General features: G+C 41.1%; 1 protein-coding gene across 4 annotated transcripts in view; it reads left to right on the top strand.

The window, feature by feature from the left end:
* The window catches only part of LOC112587813 (potassium channel subfamily K member 16), a 377,120-nt gene that overhangs the window by 13,631 nt on the left and 350,395 nt on the right, over positions 1–13,094 (top strand). The window lies entirely within an intron of this gene.

Here is a 13,094-nt window from a genome sequence, read left to right as displayed (position 1 = left end):
CCTATCAGGCTCCTGCGTCCATGGGATTTTCAGGCAAGAGTGCTGGAGTGGATTGCCATTTCCTTCTCCAGGGGATCTAATGTTTGAATATATATATATATATATATTTAACTATACTTTTACAAATTCACATAGGTACATATGGCTCAACATCTTATTATTTTAACTGCTGTATAATATCCCATTGTAGGATTATATTAAATTTATTTATTTTTCATTGCTTAATAGATGTTTGACTGTACCCAATTTTTGTTGTTATGAGCATGTTCTTTTTTTAAATTGGAGAATTGCTTTACAATGTTGTGTTGATTTCTGTCGTATAGCAATGTGAATCAGCCATAAATATACTCTTGAACCTCTCTCCCACCTCCTCCCCGCCATCCCACCTCTAGGTTGTCACAGAGTAAATATATTCTTGTAAGCTATCTGCATGAACTGTTATGTTCCACTGGATTACATACTTGAGGTATAATTACTAGGCCTTAATGTATGCATGTTCTCAACCTCATTAGCTTTCGTCTCTAAGACGTTTGTTTTTATTTATGCTACTACCAGTCTTGTGTATCCCTATGTCTATACATCTTCACCAAATCTTGGTTTTATTAGACATTTAAGTTTTTGCTTATAGGAGTAAAGTGGTTTTTGTTGTTTTTATCTGCATTTCCCTGTGTATTAGTGAGGCTGAACATGTTTTTTAGCCATTTCTCTCCTCTAAGTTGCTTGTAATTTTCTGCCCATTATTCTATTGGATTGTTGTTCTCTTATTAATTTGAAGATTTTTACAAGTTTCACCTACTGGCACTTTGCTAGTTATCTGTGATGCAAGTATCTTCTCTCAGTTGATGACTGGTTTTCTTGTCTTCTTCTTTTTTTATTTTTATTTTTTTTATGGATTGTTTTCTAACCTTGCTCAAAGTATCTTTCATCCTTCTCATTTTAATTCAGTCTTCCAAGTGGGTTTCCTAATTGGGCATATTAATGAAGTAGCCTTTGACATACTACTCATAAATCAATTTCTTTTAACTAAATTTTTTTCACCTAGAGTTTGAAAAAACTGGATGAGTTTAAAATGAATTTTTGGACTCAAGGATCAGAAACGCATTCAGAGATGTTTGAAACAAAAACAAAAAAAGAAAGAAAGAAATCAAAAAGCAACTTTGATCCTGTCACAAGTGAAGTATAGCCTTCATCTATTTCTTTGTAATAGAATCTGAAGCTGGGAAGCAGGGCTCTTTGAAATATGTAATATCCAATTTAAAATTCACTGAATTTTAGAAATAAAGAACTAGAAGGAATCACAGGGACCATCTGGTTCAACCCTCTCATTTTACAGGAAATAGAGGCTCAGAGAGATGAAATGAAATATTTAGGGTTGAGATCTAGTTTCTTTGCCCCCAAAGATTCTGAATTTTGAAAGGATGGATTTAGCCCTTCATTCTCTCAAGGGAATGAGACTCTCACAATTTGACTTGGGCACACATAATATCCTGTAAGTTTCCCTCTTTTTTTGATGTATGACTGTCTCCCACCCCCCTGCCATTTACTATCACTCTTGGAATTGAATATAAGTCCTGGTCAAATGCTTTGGACATATAGCAATTCATATTCTGCTGAACCTAATGGAGATTATAAATCAGTCTGCAGAATGAGTGGGGGACTTCCGTTTTCTCTTTGTTTTCTTTCTTCTTTTTTTTCTTTTATTAAGATCCATTTCCCTTCTCTAGGGAGAGAATACAATAATATTCCTTCTCGGAATTAGGAAACTTCGGTTAGAAATAAATCTCTCCAAATGGTTAGCTGAGAGTCCCTTGAGCAAGACTGAAAGGCCCCCATATTTTTTCCCACTTATTTTTCTTATACAGAGTCTGCTTCTAAATGGCCTAAAGGTTTATTTTGGTTAAATCAGTTTTCTTTTCTAAATAAAGTGCTAAATGAGGGGTTATGTTTCTAGTTAGAGTCCTTCTTGGTGCTGAATGTCTATGAATCTAGGATAAGATACATCAAAAGGGCTTTGAGAAAAAGCAGAGCAAGCAACTGAATATAGAAATCCTTTGGGATCCCTAGTAATGACTATCGATCTTAACTGCCCGGTGTTGTTAAATCACCTCTGGATTTCCCTTAAGCTAGTTTAGGTACTGATTGTCAGATTTCTCTGTGTCCTTTCTTTAAATTACAGCTCTCCACAAACAACTTTGCATGCTAGAAACCAGACAGCTACCTCCTCAAAGACATGACTCCTTTGTTGATTAGTGTCGCCTAATGATGACAGTGAGGAAAATGGTGGTGGCAAAAATAAACTAGTCATGCTCACTACATGCCAGACGATGCTCCACGTATTTCATATGTATTAATAGCTCACTTAATCCTTACAAGCCGAGGAAGTAAGTTATCCTTATTTTCTGCATTTTATACAGGGAGGCATGGAGAGGTTATGTGATTTATCTAGAGTCACACTGTTTATCAGTTAGGATCCAAATAGATCATAGATGGTGCATAAAAATAGTTAACTTGGGAGGGTCTGAGTAGATGAGGGGAGTGAGCAGTCAGTCAAACTCTGGAGGAGAGAGGTATGCAACAAGGTATGCTCCTTGCAAGGAGCAGTGATCTCTGGGGAGTAGAGGCACTGTTAGCCCATGGCAGCTTTGCAGGGAAGGAGCCAAGGGAATAAATACCTGAACCCCTTTCCCATCCCTCTGGGCTCCAGCCAGGAGTCTTCAGTGATAGACTTAGACAGACTTCATCAGAAGTTCCAGTTTACAGAAGCCCTGTTGATGTCATCTACACAGCCTAGCATCAGAGCAGAGATGCAGGGTTCATCTGGCACAGATCACACAGTAAGTAGCAGAGCTAGGATTTGAACTCAGGCAGTCCAACTCCAAAGTCCTTAACCACTATGCCATATAGTGCCTTGTAGAATGAGGAGGCACCGTAGCACACACTGACTAGCATGTAACTGGAATGTGTAAAATAACTAAGCTAAGAGGCAGTGGCCTGCTCTATAGCACAGGGAACTCTGCTCAGTATTATGTAACAACCTACATGGGAAAAGAATTTGAAAGAGGAATAGATACATGTATATGTATAACATGTATGTGAATCACTTTGCTGTACACCCGAAACTAACACAACATTGTTATACTCCAATATAAAAGAAAAAGTTTAAAAAAAGAGGCAATGATTGGTTAGTAAATCACTGAACAGGTTCACATACCACTAATATTTGTTGGTGTTTGTTCTGATGGCAAAAGAACCAACAGTACCATGTTGATTTCATTATTTATTTGTATGTGCTTAAAAATTCAGAGAGATTTGCAATCGCAAAGAGTTGGACACGACTGAGCGACTGAACTGAACTGAACAATTCAGAAAGGATTCCAAGCTATTGGACTCATCTTCCCCTCCATCATTAATCATGTAATCATCACTTAATCATATAATCACATAAGATCATAATCGTGATCTTTTCCTTTTAGGTTGAGGAAATCATGAATCTTTTCCTTTTAGGTTGAGCAAAAAAATCTACTGATTTCCCTCCAATTACATATGCTTTCTTGTAGTTGTATTCTCTTGTTGAATTATTCCAAAATAATTGGATTACTGCTCCCTTTTAGTTTTCAGTTTTGGGGGGAGATCATGTAAATTGAGCTGAGTACAGAATCAAATTTTATAATCAGTTACCAGTTGCTTCAAGAATCACTCATTGCTGCAATAAAATATTTTGATATGATTGGTGTTCTCCAGTTAGTTTCTATTTTACATAATAGAAAAATCCTGGGGCACTGTGTGATAGCTCTGGAGTACAAAAACTGGCATAAGGAATCTTTGATTCTGTATGAAAAGTAATTGAGGCAAGGAATAGCGGGTGAGTTCCATCCTGGTAAAGTGGCCTAAGGGCAGATTTCATATCAGAGGCTTCATCAAGGAGGCTGCCCAAAGGGAACACAATCTTAAGGACAGAGGACAAAAAATAGACTTAGGAGAAAACAGAGTGATGTTTGAAAAAGATATGTGTGTCTTTGATTTTCTTTTTTAAACGTTCATGTTTGAAAAACTGCCAGTGGGGATAAGAATTCTGATTCAAATACAACTGTACAAGTGGCAATTTATTCTGAAGTTTCCAAAGCAAAGGGTAATGCAAGAAAGGTAGTTACAATGCCCTCTCGCTTCTTTAAGTTATACGTACTATCAGCATTTGCCCAGCTGCTCCAGAGGGAAAAAGCCCTCGGACTCAGAGAGCAGGGAGTTCTCTTTAAATAAAGGAACTCACTGCGCAAGAAAAGAATCGCTAAGGTCCTATGGTTGAAGACCTTTCCTCTAAATTACAGAAAAAATAACAAAGCAAAGAATAGAAGTGTGCTTCACTCTCATTTTTTGAGATGCGAGCTACATTAAATTGCCAAAGAATGTGGAGGTCAATTTCAGCCTTATGGATTGATTGCAAAGCAATGGTGAGGTTGCTCAGGACTCAGTGAACTGTCACCAAAGGGATGACATGCTGGAGCACTGGTATGTTCAGTGGGTGGCACCCTGTCAACAAGGTCTGGGAGGGGGGAGCCACTCTGTGGCGTGTGGTGGGCTTGCTGTAGCAGGGGAACTTGTGGCCAGAGATTACGGTTCTGTGTTCCTACCTCTTCCCCTTCCTTCAGGAAGAGAAAGTTGCCAGCTGCTTCACATTCAAGCAAGGACAGAAACGAGTTTTGAAGCACCGTTTCCTTATTCTTTAACAGAATCGCTTGTGTGGCCCCACTGGAGTTGTGTGCGTAGATGAGTAGGTATTGTGATATGGAGAGAGAGATGGTTGAGGTACTGGGACCCGACCTCACTCAGCCTTCCCAGAGTTGGCTGGCTCACTTGGGTGTGGCTATTTACATGAACTAAAAGAACTGATCACTAGGAGGGTAACACCCAGGGCTCAGGTCTTTGAGGAGGGGTCTGATGAGGAGGAAGAGGTCACCTTGTCTTGAAGAACTACCAGGAGGAATTCTCTTTGGCATTCGTGGCAGGCAGCTAGAACTCAGGCCTCAGCTGTGGCATCTTGCTTCCAGCTCTCTTCTTTGGATAGCTTTCTTGGCACTTCCCCTTCCTCTGCCCTGTATCTTCTCGGTTGATCGTGGCCTGAATTTCCATTTCCTCACGTATGTGAGAGTACCTATGAAGCCTCCCCACCTGACTCACCCTGGCTCCTGGTAGATGCAGCAGAGTAAGAAAATGAATGAGCCAGAATCCAAAGGGTACTGGCTGATTTGGCAGGAGGCCTCTTTATTGAACTTAAACATGGGGTGTGAACAACCAAGTCCTAAATCACTGCAGCCACTTTAGTCTCTGTGGTTCCTATGGGAACCAGAAACATCAGCCAGCTTCTCTGCACTAGGGACATGATTCATTAGTCATGCCTCATCAGCAGCGCCCAGGTTCAGTCAGTGCCTGTGCTAGACTGGACTTGCTTTCCAGATACGTCAAGCGCCTGAGTGACTCCAGGACAGAGCGTAGAAAGGGTGTTTGGGTCATGGATAGACCAGAAGTCATGCAGTTACTGCCTCAATCTCTAGGAATTACTGGTGTGAGTTATTATTTTTTAAACTTTTTATTGGAGTGTAATTGCTTTACAATGTTGTGTTAGTTTTTGCTGTATAGCAAAGTGAATCAGCTATATGTGTACATATATCCCTTCTTTTTTGGGTTTCCTTCCCATTTAGGTCACCACAGAGCACTGAGTAAAGTTCCCTGTGCTATACAGTAGGTTCTTATTAGTTATCTATTTTATACATCAGATCAGATCAGTCGCTCAGTCGTGTCTGACTCTTTGTGACCCCATGAATCGCAGCACGCCAGACCTCCCTGTCCATCACCAACTCCCGGAGTTCACTCAGACTCACGTCCATCGAGTCAGTGATGCCATCCAGCCATCTCATCCTCTGTCGTCCCCTTCTCCTCCTGCCCCCAATCCCTCCCAGCATCAGAGTCTTTTCCAATGAGTCAACTCTTCGCATGAGATGGCCAAAGTACTGGAGTTTCAGCTTTAGCATCATTCCTTCTGAAGAAATCCCAGGGCTGATCTCCTTTAGAATGGACTGGTTGGATCTCCTTGCAGTCCAAGGGACTCTCAAGAGTCTTCTCCAACACCACAGTTCAAAAGCATCAATTCTTCGGTGCTCAGCTTTCTTCACAGTCCAACTCTCACATCCATACATGACCACTGGAAAAACCATAGCCTTGACTAGACGAACCTTTGTTGGCAAAGTAATGTCTCTGCTTTTGAATATGCTATCTAGGTTGGTCATAACTTTCCTTCCAAGGAGTAAGCGTCTTTTAATTTCATGGCTGCAGTCACCATCTGCAGTGATTTTGGAGCCCAGAAAAATAAAGTCTGACACTGTTTCCACTGTTTCCCCATCTATTTCCCATGAAGTGGTGGGACCGGATGCCATGATCTTCGTTTTATGAATGTTGAGCTTTAAGCCAACTTTTTCACTCTCCACTTTCACTTTCATCAAGAGGCTTTTGAGTTCCTCTTCACTTTCTGCCATAAGGGTGGTGTCATCTGCATATCTGAGGTTATTGAGATTTCTCCCGGCAATCTTGATTCCAGCTTGTGTTTCTTCCAGTCCAGCATTTCTCATGATGTACTCTGCATATAAGTTAAATAAACAGGGTGACAATATACAGCCTTGACGTACTCCTTTTCCTATTTGGAACCAGTCTGTTGTTCCATGTCCAGTTCTAACTGTTGCTTCCTGACCTGCATACAAATTGCTCAAGAGGCAGATCAGGTGTTCTGGTATTCCCATCTCTTTCAAAATTTTCCACAGTTTATTGTGATCCACACAGTCAAAGGCTTTGGCATAGTCAATAAAGCAGAAATAGATGTTTTTCTGGAACTCTGTTGCTTTTTCCATGATCCAGTGGATGTTGGCAATTTGATCTCTGGTTCCTCTGCCTTTTCTAAACCAGCTTGAACATCAGGAAGTTCATGGTTCACATATTGCTGAAGCCTGGCTTGGAGAATTTTGAGCATTACTTTACTAGTGTGTGAGATGAGTGCAGTTGTGTGGTAGTTTGAGCATTCTTTGGCCTTGCCTTTCTTTGGGATTGGAATGAAAACTGACCTTTTCCAGTCCTGTGTCCACTGCTGAGTTTTCCAAATTTGCTGGCATATTGAGTGCAGCACTTTCACAGCATCATCTTTCAGGATTTGGAATAGCTCAACTGGAATTCCATCACCTCCACTAGCTTTGTTTGTAGTGATGCTTTCTAAGGCCCACTTGACTTCACATTCCAGGATGTCTGGCTCTAGGTCAGTGATCACACCATCGTGATTATCTGGGTCATAAAGATCTTTTTTGTACAGTTCTTCTGTTGTATTCTTGCCATCTCTTCTTAATATCTTCTGCTTCTGTTAGGTCCATACCATTTCTGTCCTTTATTGAGCCCATCTTTGCATGAAATGTTCCTTTGGTATCTCTGATTTTCTTGAAGAGATCCCTAGTCTTTCCCATTGTGTTGTTTTCCTCTATTTCTTTGCACTGATCGCTGAAGAAGGCTTTCTTATCTCTTCTTGCTATTCTTTGGAACTCTGCATTCAGATGTTTATATCTTTCTTTTCTCCTTTGCTTTTCGCTTCTCTTCTTTTCACAGCTATTTGTAAGGCCTCCCCAGACAGCCATTTTGCTTTTTTGCATTTCTTTTCTATGGGAATGGTCTTGATCCCTGTCTCCTGTACAATGTCACAAAACTCATTCCATAGTTCATCAGGCACTCTACCAAATCTAGGCCCTTAAACCTATTTCTCACTTCCACTGTATAATCATAAGGGATTTGATTTAGGTCATACCTGAATGGTCTAGTGGTTTTCCCTACGTTCTTCAATTTAAGTCTGAATTTGGCAATAAGAAGTTCATGGTCTGAGCCACAGTCAGCTCCTGGTTTGTTTTAGCTGACTGTATATAGCTTCTCCATCTTTGGATGCAAAGAATATAATCAGTCTGATTTCGGTGTTGACCATCTGGTGATGTCCATGTGTAGAGTCTTCTCTTGTGTTGTTGGAAGAGCGTGTTTGTTATGACCAGTGCATTTTGTTGGCAAAACTCTATTAGTCTTTGCCCTGCTTCATTCCATATTCCAAGGCCAAATTTGCCTGTTATTCCAGGTGTTTCTTGACTTCCTACTTTTGCATTCCAGTCCTCTATAATGAAAAGGACATCTTTTTTGGGTGTTAGTTCTAAAAGGTCTTGTAGGTCTTCACAGAACCATTCAACTTCAGCTTCTTCAGCATTACTGGTTGGGGCATAGACTTGGATTACTGTGATATTGAATGGGTTGCCTTGGAAACGAACAGAGATCATTCTGTCATTTTTGAGATTGCATCCAAGTACTGCATTTTGGACTCTTTAGTTGACCATGATGGCCACTCCATTTCTTCTGAGGGATTCCTGCCCGCAGTAGTAGATATAATGGTTATCTGAGTTAAATTCACCCATTCCAGTCCATTTCATTTCACTGATTCCTAGAATGTTGACATTCACTCTTGCCATCTCTTGTTTGACCACTTCCAATTTGCCTTGATTCATGGACCTGACATTCCAGGTTCCTATGCAATATTGCTCTTTACAGCATCGGACCTTGCTTCTATCACCAGTCACATCCACAGCTGGGTATTGTTTTTGCTTTGGCTCCATCCCTTCATTCTTTCTGGAGTTATCTCCAGAATCTCCAGTAGCATATTGGGCACCTACTGACCTGGGGAGTTTCTCTTTCAGTATCCGATCATTTTGCCTTTTCATACTGTTCATGGGGTTCTCAAGGCAAGAATACCGAAGTGGTTTGCCATTCCCTTCTCCAGTGGACCACATTCTGTCAAATCTCTCCACGATGACCCGCCCGTCTTGGGTTGCCCCACGGGCATGGCTTAGTTTCATTGAGTTAGACAAGGCTGTGGTCCTAGTGTGATTAGATTGACTAGTTTTCTGTGAGTATGGTTTCAGTGTGTTTTCCCTCTGATGCCCTCTTGCAACACCTACCATCTTGCTTGGGTTTCTCTTACCTTGGGCGTGGGGTATCTCTTCACGGCTGCTCCAGCAAAGCGCAGCCATTGCTCCTTACCTTGGACGAGGGGTATCTCCTCACCGCCGACCTTCCTGACCTTCAACGTGGGATAGCTCCTAGTAATGTGTATATTTATATCCCAAACTGTATAGATTAATCCTTGTTTGTAGAGTATGTAGTCCCCACTCTCATAAAAGCTCCTCTATTTTTAAAGTTGTTTGTAAAATAATATAAAGAATGGTTAGACATTTTATCCTGTGCCAAGAGATTTAAATTCCTGGGAGGAATGGATTGAATGAATAAAATTTTAATATATGTATTTTGAAAGTAATTTTATTTACTTATTTTTGGCTGTGCTGGGTCTTTGTTGCTACGTGGGCTTTTCTCTAGTTGCAGGGGCTACGCTCTAGTTTCTGTTCACAGGCTTCTCATCATAGTGGTTTCTCTTGTTGTGGAGCATGGGGGCTAGAATGCGTGGATTTCAGTAGTTGCCACACATGGGCTAATAGCTGTGGTTCCCAGGTTCCAGAGCTCAGGCTCAGCAGTTGTGACACATGGTCTTAGTTGTTCCGAGGCTTCTAGGATCTTCCTGGATCAGGGATCGAACCCAGGTCTCCTGCATTGGCAAGTGGATTCTTTACCACTGAGCCACCAGGGAAGCCCTAATCTATTTTTTAAAACCCAAGAACTATAGGACAAAGGTCAAGGAATAAAGATCCTTTATAATATTGCTGTCTTTGCAGATTTTTCTCTTTTTTTTTGAATTTGATTCAGAAGCTGCCAGGCTTCTCTTGGAAAGGTTTCTGCTGGTCTTGACATTCTTCACTGAGCATTTGCGGGGAGCTGCTTGGTGTTGCCTGGTGCGCCTGAGACAGACAGCACAATGAACATATTCCTACTTGGCAGGGTGATTGATGCACTCAGTGTTAAGTAGGTGTGATGGGGATACCCAGATTGAAATGGTGCCCTGCCTTATGATTTGCACCTGAGCAGCAGAGCAGACTCAGAATAGGACTTTTCAGAGAGGCTTGTACATTTTCAGCACTAATGCTCTTTTCCCTGAGATCATTAGATCAAAGAGAAAGCTGGAGTATTAGGTTTTAAGGACAATGAAACTGGATTGAATTATGCAATTGCATACTGTGCTGAGGAAAAAGAAATCACCAGGTATGCTCCAAACAACTGAGGGAAAATCAGCTTTCGTTACTTTGAAGAGAGTGGGCTTGAGCTCCAAAGCTCCTTCTTTTGTTTCCTTAAATTGGGAAGGAATGCTGTGATCTCTTTTGAGGTGACCTCGAGGCACTGCATCTGAGTTTTAAGCAAGAGCTCTTCTAGAGCAGGTCACTCCCTCAGACATGGGTGTGGAGTCCTTTCTCTCCTGTCAAGTGAAGATTTCATGAGAGTAGTAAGAGGTAAGATAAGGGCAGAACTGGTGAGACATGCTGTTCATTGTGCACCTGTGGAGGGACCCATAGGAGGTCCAAAAGCCATGGGCATTTACAGGTCCTTTATGTGTCAGGCAAGAGGAAGGCTATATTATACTGTCCCTGCCCTCAAGGCACTCCCTCCTTACAGTGGTTTTGGAGACCTGAAGCTGCTGGTGCTTCAGTTTGGTAATATTAGGATATGATTAAAGATTAAACTCAAAGTATTTATTAGATATAAATAAATCTTGAGCCAAGTGACATGTTATTACTCTTCAGGTACTTTATCAGAAATTATCCTAGCCTTCAACAGACTTGAACCTGAGACAATAAGGGATCAGAAAATAATATCTGAGCAAATACTATTGAAAGCTTTAGTAATCAGGCAGCTAAGGCTGCTACTGCCTGAAGATTTTGTTTGCAATTAAGACACTATTGTAGTTCATGGAGGAAATCAGATCTCTCTAAACTTCCTTTCCTCCCTTTGGTCCCCAGCTGCAGAGTTGCTTCAGTGGCTTTCTTTGTAGTAGTCATTGGCTCTGAATACTTTCCACCTCTTTTCTAATTCATTTATTCTTATATATGTTCGATATATGTGACATATTGTGTTAGGCATGGGAGAAGAAGCATAAAGCAAGGTTATGCTTCCTGACCCGTGGAACTTACTTTCTTGCTGGAGAAACAGATGTTAAACACATAATCACATATTGAGCTAAGTGGATGTGTTAACTGGGTGAAGGCAAAATACTTGTTGTAAGAGTGTATAACGGAGGACTTGCCCTGGTCTGAAGAAGCAGGGAAGCTTTTTAGAGTGAAGGATGTCTGAGCTGAACTTTGAAAGATGAGTAGGAATTAACATTAGATGAAGGAATAGGGGTAAACATATCAGCCAGAAAGAGCAACTTGTGTAAAGGCCTGGAGCAGGAGAGATCAGGAAGGGGTTTGATGGAGATTAGCCTGTATCACTGTTATGATAATGAGAAGCCTTCAGTGGATTTTAAGTTTCATTGAAACATGAACTAATTTGCACTTGAAGCTTAGGTTACAGAGAATGGTCTAGAGGGAGGAGAGACTGCAGGCAATCATGCCAGTGCAGAGAAGAAATGAAGTCTCCTGAAACAGTGTGTAGGAGTTGGAGGAAGTGAACAGATTTGGGAGGTGCTTGCTGCTGCTGCTAAGTTGCTTCAGTCGTGTCCAACTCTGTGCAGCCCCATAGACGGCAGCCCACCAGGCTCCCCTGTCCCTGGGATTGTCCAGGCAAGAATACTGGAGTGGGTTGGCACTTCCTTCTCCGTGGTGGGTGCTTAGGAGGTAAAATAAGACTTGGAGATTGATTAGGTCCAGGGGTGAGGGAAATAAAGGAGATCAGGAAGCCAGGCTATGGTAGAGAAGGATGAGGTTTGGTGGGAAGAAGGAGATGATGAATTGAGAGCTAGACTTGATGATTTTCAGGTGCCTCTGACACAAGTGGAGATATTCAGTAGACACATGCCCACTAGAAGAACATTGATAGCTGAATAACCCAATAGTCATTCCTAACTCCCTCTTTCCTGTCTCAGTTCTCATGATCGAATAAACCAGAGGCATCCTTTTTCCAGTCTCACAGACAGAAGTGACCATGTCACTAAACTGTGACCAGTGAAACAAGGGGGAAGCATATTGGTGGATCTTTGAATTCCCTGATAAAAGGAAGAGATGCAAGAGAGGAATTGCTTCATCAAGAGAAATAAAAGCATATATTTACACAAAAATGTGTATACAAATGTTCATAGTAGCAATATTCATAATAGAAAGACAGTAGAAATAACAGGAATATTCAACAAAATAGGTGAGCAAAATGTGTCCAAATGTGTGGCAGATGATTTCAGTTTTATTGACTTACCAAGTCCCTCCACTGAAAATAGATTTTCAGTTTGAAACAGAAGTGGGGGAGAGAGTTATCAGAAGGAAAAGGGGTAAAGAATGGGATAAAGATATCAGTTAAGAGTTAAAAATGTGATATTATCTCAGATATGGCAATTTATAAACAGCATGCTCACTCCTTTCACTGTAAGTTGCCAGTCACCAACAAGATGAACAATGTGCCTTTCTTTAAGAGAAATTGGAATCTTCATATTCTGTATGTTTTCTCTGAGATATACTGTAAAGCAAATAGTTCAGACACATTGATTCTGCCTTCCAATGTGATGGTTCTCCTTAAAGCCAGGTGTTCACAGCTCCCCGTCAGTCCTCCCTGAGGTGGGTGACCTGTCTAAGCAACTACTTTGGCATCAGGAGGACTGAATCCAAATACCAGTCAGAGCCAGGGAAAATACACAATAAGCTCAACATCTAAGTGTCAATCGAAATGGTAAATATGTGACGTGCATATGCTATTAACACACACCTCTCTTCGCCCATGGCAGACATCACTAATCCATTGCATTGCTTTTTTCCTACCAGTTCCAGATGTAGCTTTGGAACCTTTCTCCAAAAGGGCCTTCAGACAATTGATCAGTTTAGCTCATGAGGAGAATCCAGGTTACCGTTTTTGGTCCAGGAGGTCAACTTAAGAAGTCCAATTTTTTGTAACCATTAATGTATGATAAAACATTTTAGTGTTGTCCATTTAAGTCACTTAATACAGAC

This window comes from Bubalus bubalis, chromosome 11, assembly GCF_019923935.1.
Source record: "Bubalus bubalis isolate 160015118507 breed Murrah chromosome 11, NDDB_SH_1, whole genome shotgun sequence".
Lineage (NCBI taxonomy): Eukaryota > Metazoa > Chordata > Mammalia > Artiodactyla > Bovidae > Bubalus > Bubalus bubalis.
The sequence above is the reverse complement of the archived record's forward strand: the minus strand, read 5'-3'. Positions and strand labels throughout refer to the sequence as shown.